Source organism: Caretta caretta, chromosome 6 (genome assembly GCF_965140235.1).
Source record: "Caretta caretta isolate rCarCar2 chromosome 6, rCarCar1.hap1, whole genome shotgun sequence".
In the NCBI taxonomy this organism is placed as follows: Eukaryota; Metazoa; Chordata; order Testudines; family Cheloniidae; genus Caretta; species Caretta caretta.
In genome coordinates, this window is record NC_134211.1 from 82532260 (window position 1) to 82544824 (window position 12565).

The window sequence follows — 12565 nt, forward strand, 5'->3', positions numbered from 1 at the left end:
CTGGCCACTAGTAAAAAAATGTACTGGGTTCCTGTTACCTGTTTTTCAAAAGGCCTGAGCCTCTATTACAATAAAGGCCAGGTATCTGCTGTACAATCAACCAATTCTTTTCACTTAGTCTGAACACCAGTTCTTCCTCCTTGTCTTTTTAGATTTTTGGCTAGGAGATCTTGATAATCTGCCTGCTCCTATTGAATGGAAACTCCACAACGACAACAAGAAGGAAACCAAACTTAACAATGACATCTAATTCCTGAGCAAAGGCAAGAAACAAAATACCGTCCCCAGAGGACTCACCTTTTAGAACCTTCTGACTACCACATACGCTGCATAAAAGTTCACATACGCTGAACAGCTCTGCAGACGTACTTTGGAAAAACTGAAGAACCATCTTCTGCACCTCACATACTCCAGAAGGGATCATGTCAAACGAAATCCATTACATTGTCCCACACGCTGGAAGAAAAAATAATCATGTAAGTTACTGGAAATCATGCAGGAACCCCAAAACAACTATCGAAGGAACATGGTGACAGCATGTTACCCTGGAATTCAACATTCCTGCACCCCAGAACTTGATGGTAGTGCAGTCAGTTATTTTGTATGTTCAGCCATTGCCAGCTGAAAACCAAATGCCACATAGCGAGGAATAATTTTAGGCCTTTGTGAGGCAAGGTCAGACAACTGCATAGTTGCAGTTTGCTAATCAGAATGGGAGAATGACACACCAGCTGTGGAAGAGAGTGAGTGAATAGAGACCTTGTTTTTAGCTGCCCCTGATATATTGTTTTTACAGCTACAAATGTTTTGAGATCGTGAGTAGTTTGTTGAAATTAGGAGAATTGGTGATCCAGTAGAGATTATGATGATGACCCACTAGGAGTTCCTATAGATTTTATGCTTTGTTATAATTAGCTCTAAAAGGTTAGGTAAAAGTAAATACCTCAGAACAGTTTGAGGGAGCTTTTCATAGGGCAAGGAGCTGACCTCTAAACTCCCCATCAACTCGATGGAAGGAGGGTCCCTGGAAGCCCTGCTGGAGATGACTCGAAACCATCTCAGACTATGGGTAACTATACCTGGGATATCCGCAACAGGTTGCGGGTGTGTGCTTAATATCTAATAAATAGTAGTTTTAAATAAAAGCATGCTTGCTTGTATCAATCATTTATGAGATGGAAGCACAGTGTTCCCATTGATTTGTTTGTTACTTCCTGGAGAGAAACAGTTAAGTTACCACTGCTTAGGGTTCTGAAAACCTTGGGTAACAAGCCATTCAACACAAAAACAAAAAGTGGAACCAAATATAACTCCACAAACAGAACAACACCTCTAGAGCAGTGGTTCTCAAACTTCTTCAGTTGTGCCTCCTCTTCCCAGCAATGGAATCTGTCTGCGCTTCCCCTCCGTTACTTCACAGCCAACGCTTCCTCAGCAGTGAAACTTAGGTTAAAGGCAGAGCTGGAGGCAGAACTGGGGATGGGGAAGGAGCTGGGGATAGAGGCAGAGCTGGTCTGGGGATGGAGAGGGAGTGGAGGTAGAACTGGGCCTGGTGGTGGAGCACGACTGGGGGGCTGATTGGGGTTGGAGGTGGAGCTGATCTAGGGGTGAGCGGGGCTGGAAGTGTGGCTCCCCCCCCAACGTTTCTCCACAGTTGGACCCCACCTCCAATGCACCCCACAGTTTGAGAACCACTGCTCTAGAGTAACCATGACAAGGGACTGAACTCCTGCACCACTGCAGAAACTGGTATCATACTAATGTGGTGAACAAAAAGAATTGTTTCACTGACTCTGCCTCAGAAAATTCTTTCACAACAAAGATGATACTATGCAGAACTACCACATCCTGGACAATCATAAGCAAAAGGAATCCTCTGGCTGGACACCCCCCAGTGGACAAGACCACACAATGAATCATTACATCGATTGTATCAGAAAAAATATTGACTGTGAAATCCTTAACAAACATTATATCCACCGCAATTTCTCCTCGACTGAGAGGGTAGTTATTCAGTCCCTGACATTCAGCTATGATAGAGATCAAACCAGCAGACAAAGGGGGTGCCATTGTAGTCCTCAACCGTGATGAGTACATCCATGAGACCAACCGACAGTTCACTGACACAATGTACTTTATAAAACTCAGAAGACCCCACACCACACTTCACACAGGAATTTAAATATATCTTCAAATACTTTTCCCAGACAATATGCCAGTCTCTTCATGGGCCACCTTCAGGAAAAATTTCTGGACAAATGTACCACAAAATCAGTAATATAATTGAGATACATCAATGATATCAAGCCAAACAACTGCAAGAGAAACTCTATAACCTAATCCCCCATGAACCTGCCCCAGGGACTTCGACATGCTTCCCAAGATAAAAAAGGGAACACTGCCAGATGCATCATATCTGGCTACAACACTCTTACTAAAGGAATATCAGATTTTGTAGAAACTATCCTCAAGTCATTCATTACACACAGGGCCAGTTTCCTCCATGACACAGGCAACTTTCTCCAGAAACTCCACAGCATGTTAACTTTCAGAACAACCATCCTTGCCATCATGGATGTCACTTCCTGTACACCAACATGCTTCACAATGACAGGAGGTTGAGGTTGAGTTTTTCAGTATTCCTTCAAGGGCTAAATCATGAAAAGGTCCTCGCTGTGCATCCCTGTATCAAAATGTTAGAGGTGGGTTACTCCACTCTAGACAAGGCCTTTTCTTTTCCTATGAATTACCACTAAGGTTTACAAACTCAGTTTGAGTGTTTCAGGATCTCTGGCTGCCCCACCCCAATTTGGAATCGGCAGTGGCCCCTGACTTCAGGATTTCTAGTCTGTGACTGGAGGCAATGACTGCATGAATGAAGGACTGATCAGACAGATACTCATCTGAGGGGTTAAGCCTGTTGTCCCTTGTACATCTATCTACAGCTGCCATCTGAAGGCTAATGGAGGTCCATTTGGACAGAGTACTCTTTTCCTGGCTTCACAAACTAGGTTGCAGAAATCTAACTAGTTGTCTGCTAGCTCTGAATAGTCTCAACATCAAGGCTCAGGTCTATAATTATCTTGAGGCTATTGATTTTTGTGGAGGCTTTCATCTTAGCAAGCAGAGCCCCAGAAGTTTGGCACAGGGGAAGTTTCTATTTTCAAAGCTCAGGTCTTCTGATTTCTCAAAATTCTTTTGTGAAGTCCAGGACTCAGCTCTCTGAGAGACCTGGTAGGAGAAAAACCTCCCTGCTTTATACATGTCTTCTCCATCTTGGAATCACGGAGACATTTTTTCCCTTTTATTCTAGTAAGGGGCTGACCCAGATCTCTATATCTGCAAGTCCTCAGTTAAGTACTGACCATACCAGCCCAAGATCCACCCATACTGGGCTCATTCGTCTCAGAAATCTGACAGAAAAACTCAATTTTTTCCCAAATGGGAAAAACCCAGTAGAAGGCAGCCTTGATTAGTCCTTTGCTCCCTTGGTATCCAAGCCTTTGTGCAGGGGAAAAAGGAGCTGTGGAGGAGGAGGGTTGGCACTATTCCTAGACATGTAGACCAAGGTTATAAAGAGAACCCAGGCTCATGATGTCAAGGAGAGCATCCCAAACCACTGAGGAGACTGGGGAAGCCAGGAGTAGAGATCTACTGAGAGTCCTCTATCTTCCGTTAAAGGGCAGAGAAGCATGTGGAGTCTCTTTAAAAGTGCTCTATATTTCCTGCCCAGTTGAACACCCAATCTGACTGGTTTGACAGAATATAGATCCATCCAAGGAAGGAATGGTTGCTGTGCAAGGAAGTGTTATTGTTTAACAGCCAGCATTGAGAGGTCATTGAGTTAATCTTCAACTGGATACCACAGTGCTATAGCCAGTATACAGAATCTAAGGTGTGGGCTAAGATGTATTTTCTGTGTTTATGTACACCTGGGAATTTTTTAGTTTATTCCCACTTTTAATTTGGAAGTTTCTCAAAAAGGCAAGTAACAGCATAGGCCCACTGACCTAGTGGCTCTGGATTGGCCAATAATGTGATTTGCAGATGTGCTCTAATTGTCTCAAGGTCTCAATCTTACATTTCCCAGAAGACCCAGCCTTGCTTGATAAATCTGTTCTGCATCACAGTCCTGCAATTTAAAGGCTAATGGCCCACCTTGTAAACAAAGCCTTCTAAATAGATCAAGCATGTCAGAGTCCTAATAATTCTTCTTCAGTCCCACTGGAAGAACAGCCCTTGTTTGCCTGCTACATGATTTGAGCCATGCACTTAATGTGAATTTCTCAAATTCTCCAACAGAAAACTGTACTGCTGGTAATTTTAGGTTTCATATGGGCCAGTGTTGATAACAGTCTGACAGTTAGCTTCTTCCAGGTCCAGGCCTCTTCCCTTTGTTTCTTCCAGGGTCAGGTAGATAGGATTCATAATGGATTTTATCTGGCCATGTGTAGATTTCTCAGTGACTTATTTTACCTAAGATATCCCCATCCCATTTTAGTTTTCAGACCCTCTGGAATCTCAGATTAGTGTAGAAAAAAATATCTATTTTTAGATACCTCTGAATACTTGGAGTGCCTCTCTCTCTTCAGTCTTGGATAGTTTCCATTTAGGTGGCTAGCCCCTTTGTCTGCAGAGGGGTGAACTTGCTGTCCTTGTTTGCGATTTAGCCTACCAAATTTTTCATCAAGAAAAACGGTTACTCCTATCTCTCATTTCCCCCCCAAATAGTGTCAGGTTTTTCTTTAAGCAGACTTCTTTCTCTGCTCCTCTCCCAAAACACAGATAGAAATTTGGTCACATTCCTTAGATGTGTGGTGGGGACTAAGATTTATCTTGATTTCTCCAAGGAATTTAGGGAATTCCAATCCCTTTCTTATATGTGGATTTTAAGAAGGGAAACCAAGCCTCTAAATTTTGTCCTCGGTGGATTAGAGCCCTAACTCCAGACTCACTCTGCTGAGAGAATTCCCACCTCCTGGGAAGAAGAGGGAGAAACCTCAGAGGACAAATTGTATCAGACGGCTGTTTGGTACTCCATGAAGCTTCTCCAATTTTTCTGTATACGTTTGATCCTTTTCAGCTATGGCATAAGACAGTAAGTGCTTTGAGATGTAGTCTCTTGTTCGACTTAGGCTACCGTTCACAGGGGAGAGGATCAATTTGGCACTCCTTTATCCGCTTCTGACTTTGTCACTTTACCTCAGCCTGGGCTTTAGCTTTCCCTCCATAGCTTAGGGGTACCGCTAGTAACATTATGTGATAGCGATTTCTTACCTGTTAATTGTTTGTCATGGAGTGACCATGTATTTATAAATGCCCACCTCATTGGACTTGGGGCCTGGGCTGAGTGACAAGGTTAGGAAAGACATCACAGATTAACTTGTATTATGTGAGTTTGGAAATAATAAAGTGAGAAGTCTTCCTTAACAAATACAGAAAGGGGCAAAGGCCAGCATGAAAAATCATGTATCCTGATTGGACACCACATGTGTGTTACAGAGGACAGAAACATATCAGTAGTTTGTACTAGTGTGGGGCATCAGAGAAAACAAGTAAGAAATAAATTAATTTTTTGTGTATCATACAATATCTTGAAATGTCACATGTTTTGAAATATACAATAATGTTGTACATTTCAACTGTCTACTAATTAAGATATCTTTTCTGAGTCAACACAATGGAAATTATGTAAAGAAGATATAAATCATGTGAGCATAAATCTAAACATGGGTGTCAATATCTGTTTTCACTGTCGTGACTGATATGCTGCCCCCCCTCGCTCCCCAGAAGTAGGAAACACCTGATACAGTTGGGTGCAGTCAAATTAAATAATCTTCACATCTGAGTTACTCATCCTTTAATAAAATAAATGCATAGGCACTTCATCTAGGACATCTGCAGGGAAAGTGAATTGCTGCTTGTAGTGTCATATGAGTAGAAATCTTATTCGGTTGTCAGCAGTGTGAACACACTTTAGGACATAAGAGTGAATAGCCATGCTTGCTGTAGTGTCAGAGGGCTTGTTAGAGATTGGTTAACATAAAAAGTTTTAGTATTTGCAAATGTAGAACTGTTAATTCAACATCAGATGAAGCTCTCCATGTTTTTTACTTTTGAAAAGTTTCAACTTTAAATAAACACACTACTGCCCACTGAAAGTTCTTAATGTTCACTATAAATTGTTTAATTAGCACAGTTAGATCACTTTAATGTTGAAGTTGTCTGGTTCTGCTTTGTTTTTTTTAAACTTATGAATGGTACCTCATTTTAGTAGTGTGTAAATCCCACCCTTTCTACAAATTAAAAAGATTAGATTAAGAATGTCTGCTCTTCTAAATTTATCATTTGTATAGGTTAATTTCATGTGAAACTTTAACATACTTGAATAAGTGATTTGCTTTATTCTTTTTCTCCTTTAAAAATAAAATGGGTTAGATTCTTTCCCCATAAATTACTTCATTTACGTAGGAATTGCCATCCAGGATGAGACCAATGGTTCTTTTAGTTCAGTATGGTCTGACAACATATCTGATGCTTCGGGGAAGACCCAAGAAAACCTTGTCGTATGCAATTATAGAACAACCTTAGATTACTAATAATTACTTGCATAGTGAACTCTTTGGAGCAGAGGTTACCTTTTGGTTATATGTTTGTACAGCACTAAAATAGTCTGGAAAATACTGGAAAAGCTCTGATCACATAATTAAGGATTATATCATGCATACACACTCAAATGACAAATTAATTCTTTTCCTAACACTTGAAAGATTGACTTTGCAATCATAACATTCTTTTAACGTAGCTTTTTGTGTGTAATTTCCTAACTTTTTACAAAACAAATCAGAAAAACAAATTTCATCATTTTTGGGACTCATATTGACCATTACCTGAGTCATCATCAGGGCTGGAACTTTCATGTCCATAGCACAGGCCTCTACCACTTGAGCCAACTGTATAACTGATAGTACTATTTGGTTGACCCCCCTCCATCCACAGGGCCATCCACCTGTAGGGCATAAAACATGCACTTTGCCAGTGGTTTTTGCAAATATTTGCTGACAGTAGATGAAGGGGGTGCCTCAAGAATGCTGGGTTCCATTCCATGTCTTGGAACAGTGTACTCTACTGGGCACAGGCTTCTCTGTTCATGTCTCTTGCAGCCTGTTGTGCCAGTTCTCTTTATCTCTCTCCCCTCACCCCCCGCTTTGTGTCCCAGCCCATCTCCTTGCCTAATCAATCCCATTCTCCATCCTCAATCTTGGCTGACCTCTTCCATCATGGATCCTGTCTTCCACCTTGTCCAAGTGTCTTCCTCCAGTTTTCTCATCCAAGTCCCAGTCCCCAGACTCCTCATCCTAATCACTCCCCTTTTCACTTCAAGGTGGCCTAACACTTTTCTTTGTCAGGTCCTGTTTTTATTTGCTTTGCCAAACTTCAATTCTTTGATCTGAAATTTTCCATGCCAGGTGGCTGCTTTGAGCCATATTTTGTTTTTAAAGTTTTAACAAAAACTGTACAGCCATTTCTTGGAAGAAGTTTCGGGAAAAATAGGTTGTTTTGCCAATGTTAAATTCTTACAGCTGTTTCAATGAAAAGCTTCAGTGCCTTTGTGTGAGATTTTCAAAACCAAAAGTCAAATGTATCTGTGCTTCTACCTCGCTTAGGTGCTTTTGAAAATCCCATCCGCCATGTTTTGAAGTAGGAACTTGAAATTTGGTGGGACTAGCCCTGACATAGACGCTGACTCTGTGGGTGCTTTGGGGCTGGAGCATCCATGGGGAAAAAATGGTGGGTGCTGAGCACGTACCAGCAGCCCCTTTCAGCTCTCCTTCCCACCCCCCCAATGCCTCCCGCCCACCAGCAGGCCTGCGGAGCAGCGCCTTCCCCTCCTGCCCACCGCAGTCAGCTGTTCTGTGGTGTACAGGAGGCTGGGAGGAAGTGGGGAGGAGCAAGGACACGGCAGGCTCAGGGGAGGGGGTGGAACTTGGTGGGAAGAGCCGGGGTGGGGAAATGGGCCTTGGGGAAGGGGTAGGGCCTGGGGCAGAGACAGGGTTGAGCACCCTCGCACTTTGGAAAGTCAGAACCTATGAGCCCTAACATCAGATGTGCTTTGTGCTGTTACTGTGAAAATCTACTCAGATTTGCCCCAATTATAAATCTATGAAAATCACTGTAACACGTGTTCCTTAGAGATTTGTAAGCAGCTAAAATCTCAAAACATTCTCGCTGGGTTGAGATGAACTTCTTTCAATTGTTTCCCTCGACAGCTGAGGATTGATGCGGTGCCAGTGAGAAGAACAGGGAGAGACTCTCCTGTGCTCTCAGCACTCCCCCTGCTGGTGTTCAGGCAGTGTGGAGGAGGAGGAACAACATAACTCAAATGCAGAGGCCTGAGGATCAGAGATGGGGGGGACAAGAAATTGGTGCAGGTGCAGACTTAGAAGGATAGGATCAGATGGGGTTCATGCTTGGAGGGGAATGGAATAGGAGCAGGGGAGAACAGATTAGAGGAGGAGGACAGGCTAGGAGGTGCAGAGTTGGGGGAGCTAGAAACAGAGGTAGACTGAGTGATAGGAGCAGAATGAAAAAGAGGGGGGTGCTAGGGGACAGGAACAGAAGGGGACAGGGCTGGAGTAGAAGGGAAATAAGGGATGTGTGGGAGGAAGAAGAGGGGAGGCTGCCTTAGGCTCTCCTGCCTCTTCCACTCCTCACACCCCACTCCCTGCCCCAAGCCTTCAGGCTCTTTACTTCATAGTCTGCTCCTCATTGCCTGTGATTCCCACTAGGTTATAATAAAGGCCAAGTTACACAGTTCAGTGTAAGATTTCAGTCTACAGAAAATACCTGATTTTATGGTGTGGAAGAGAGAATGGATTGAGAGATGTCAGTAGTAACTAACTAGAACTGTGTTAATCATATTAAGAAGATACAGTTTTACATTACTGATCTATAAATATCTTTCTGACTTCATTTATTTTTTTAAAAAGGATCTAGCATACAGCAACTCTTTGCTAGTCCTGGTATATGCTTAAAAATTATATCAACCTACATTGCTCAGGGTTGTGAAAAATGGTGCTCCCTGAAAAATGGTGCTCCATGTTAGCTAGACTGACAGAAGAATTTTTCTGTCAACATAGCTGTGTCTACACTAAGTCCAACCCAATACAGCGCTGTATTGGGATGGACTTAGTGTAGACACAGCTATGTTGACAGAAAAATTCTTCTGTCAGTCTAGCTAACACCTCTCAGAGAGCTGGATTAACTACACAGATTGGAAAAACTCCTTTCCTCAATGTAGGAAGTGTCTATGCTACAGTGCTTCAGCAGCAGTGTTGTAGCTGTACCGCTCTAGCATCTGTAGTGTAGACATACCCCTAGACTTTTTGAGTTATGCATTGTACTAAGTTCTTTAATGCCAGCTTCAGGACACTAATCATCAATAATCAAGTGGTTGGGAGGAGTTGAAGTCTTTGATCCTTGTTTGGGATAGCTTTATCTACAGAGCTAGGCAGAGAAAGGCCTGTCTCCAGTGAGGAGAAGCCCTAGACTCAGAAGGTGGAATGAACACAGGAGAGTTTGGTACGTAAAATAAATAATATGTTGGAGGAATATTTAAACTTATAAATGGGGAAAGCCGACTGTAGCTGAGGAGCACACAAGTCAGAGTCATCTGATAAAGATGGTAATACAGTGGTATCTGCGAATCCAGTAAAGGATAGGGTGCAAATTACAACTGAACTAGAGCACAGAATAAGGACACAGAGGTAAATTCTGCAAACTCAGCAAGGTGTTAGATTAAGGTGTTAAATAAAGACAGGCACTTCATCCAAATAAAAACTGTAAATGTCTATATCCAAATTCAAGAAGATTAAATAGTAAAATAAGCAAACCGGAATGCCTTGTACTGGATGAGGACCTTGATATAACATGCATTACAGAAATGTGGTGGGAGGATAAAAGCCAGTGGGGATATGATAATACCTGCACAGGAAAGACAGACTAGACTGAAGTGTTGGGAGAGTAAGGTTGTATATAAGGGATTTCAGAGAATCTAACAAGATAAAAATTCTGAGTGGCCACACAGTTGAATCTTATATGGCCACAAATTTCAACCTGAAAAAATTATAAATATATTAGTTGGGCAGTACTAGTGATCTCCAGATGAAGAAAAGGAAATTGAGTGCATAATGTTGAAAGATCAATGAGGCAGTGAAATCTAATGATAACGTACAAATTGGTCAAATGGCACAATGGAACCGTCTTCAGAGAAACAATTTCTCAGAGCTTAAGTGATTGCTTCTTGAGACAGCTTGTTCTAGATCACACAGGAGCAGAAGTTATTCTTGGCTTAGTCTTAAGCAACATAGAGGCTAATTCAAGAGGTGACCATAACTGACCCACTAAATAACAGTGACTGTAATCTAATTAGGTCCAGTATCTGAAGAGCAGGTAGCATACCAAAAAGTCACAGTGACACTACACTATAGAGAAAGAGATTTCAATAAAATGAGATGGGTAGCCAAAAAGGCCCTAAATTTAAAAGTAAAGGAAGTAAAATCAGTGGATGTGACTTGGATGCTACTAAGAAGAACAATAATAGTCACAGAAGATGTGAATACTGCTGAATAAAAAGGGAACCAGGAAAGCAAGGAGGAAACCATTATGGCTAACTGGCAAAGTTCGAGAGGCTATTTGAGCCAAACAGAAATTATTCAAAATGTATTTATCTGACCATAGTGAAGTCAATGAACAGTAACATAAATTACAGCAGGCATTAAGAAGGAAGAAAATGAGAGAGGCTGAAGTGGAGTTTGAAAAGCAAATAGCTAAAGGTACAAAAACAAGCAGGAGTTTTTTCTTCTTCTTTTTTTTTTAATGTATCAAAAGTAGGAAGCCTGTGAAAGAATCTGTGCATCTGCTGGATCACCACTGATTAAAGGGAGTAATTAAGGAAGATAAGGATGTTGCTGAGAAGCCAAGTGACTTCTTTTTATCAATATTCACTACCCACAATGTTGGGAAGATTCCTAGCCTGAGCATGCTTTTTCATGATAACAAAGATTATATACTCTGAGAAGAGGTGGTGGAGCAAAATGGTAATTTAAAATAGAATCCGGCTCCAAGCCCAGGTGGTACATTCAGGAATTCTAAAGGCACTCAAGTAGGAAGTAGCTGAGCTGGTAACAATACATTTTTATTAAAACATTTACTGTTCTAGTGGATTGGAAGGTAGCAAATGTTGCATCCATAAAAAGGCCATTGGAGTGATCCAAGGAATTGTAGAATGGTTAACCTTACATCTATACATGGTAGGTTGGTGATTTGACAATTATAAATAAAATAATAAAATGTCTGGAAGCTCTTGATCTGCTAAGTCTAATCAGTATGGATTCTGCAAAGGAAAATCATATCTCATTCTTTGAATGTATCAGTAAAGCAGTGGATGAAGGAGAACTAGATGACATAATATAATATATGTAGAATTCCAAAAAGTCTTTGAAAAGTCCTCTGCAAGAGGCTACTAAAGAAACTAAGTAGGCACAGGGTGAAAGGCAAAGTACTGTCTTGGATCAAAAATTGGCTAGGAGACAAACCAGAGTAGGATTAAACGGTCAATTTTCAACATGGCAAAAGGTTAACAGCTAGGTCTCTCCATACAAGGTCTGGTGTTGGTTTAATATATTTATTAATGGTCTGGGAAAGGTGGTGGGGGAAGTGAGTAGTGAGATAGCAAAACTTGCATATGGCACACAGTTATTTAGATTAGTTGGGACCAGAGAAGACTGTAAGGAACTACAGACAGACCTAAAGCTAGGTGAATAGTTAATATGATGGCAAACAAAATTTCACATCAACAAATGCAAAGTTATGCACATTAGAGGGAAAAAAATTAAACTACTTTTACATCTTAGAGGATTTTAAATTAAGTTTATCAACCCAAGAGAGCAACTTTGGTGTCACTGGTGACAGCTCAATGGAAATGTGCAGTGTGCCAAAAAGCCAACAAGATGTTTGGGTAGCCAAGGAATGGAGGATAATATTGAAAACATAATCCTTTTTATACAATCAATGCTTCGGCCTCAGCTGAAATACTTTTGTAATACTTGTCACCCCAACTCAAAAGGGTATGGCCGAGCTGGAAGAGGTTCAGAGAAGATTGATGAGAATAATCAAAGGCCTGGAAAACTCTCAAAAGATTGGGATTGTTTGCCTTGGAAAGGAGATGAATAAGATGGGGCATGATAAAAATATATAAAATAATAAATGATGTAAAGAAGGTAGATCTCAAAGTCATCTGTTCTCTTTTTTAACTAAGATCAGGCCATGTTCACTGAAATTAAAAGGTAGAAAATTCAAAACCAATAAAAGGAACTAATTTTTTCAGTCAGCATGTGATTAAATTGTGGAAGTAATTGCCACAGGAAGTTGTTGATCCAAAGAATTTATTAGGATTCAAAAAAGGATTATATATTTACATATCAATATCCAAAGTTTTTGTTAATGACAGTGCATTTAGAAATTATATTAAACCTTGGACTTCATGATTTAAGCAGATCTCTTT

General features: G+C 41.1%; 1 protein-coding gene across 4 annotated transcripts in view; it reads left to right on the top strand.

Annotated features, from left to right (window-relative positions):
- The window catches only part of ARHGAP5 (Rho GTPase activating protein 5), a 92905-nt gene that overhangs the window by 45366 nt on the left and 34974 nt on the right, over positions 1–12565 (top strand). The gene's annotated exons all lie outside the window — the stretch shown is intronic.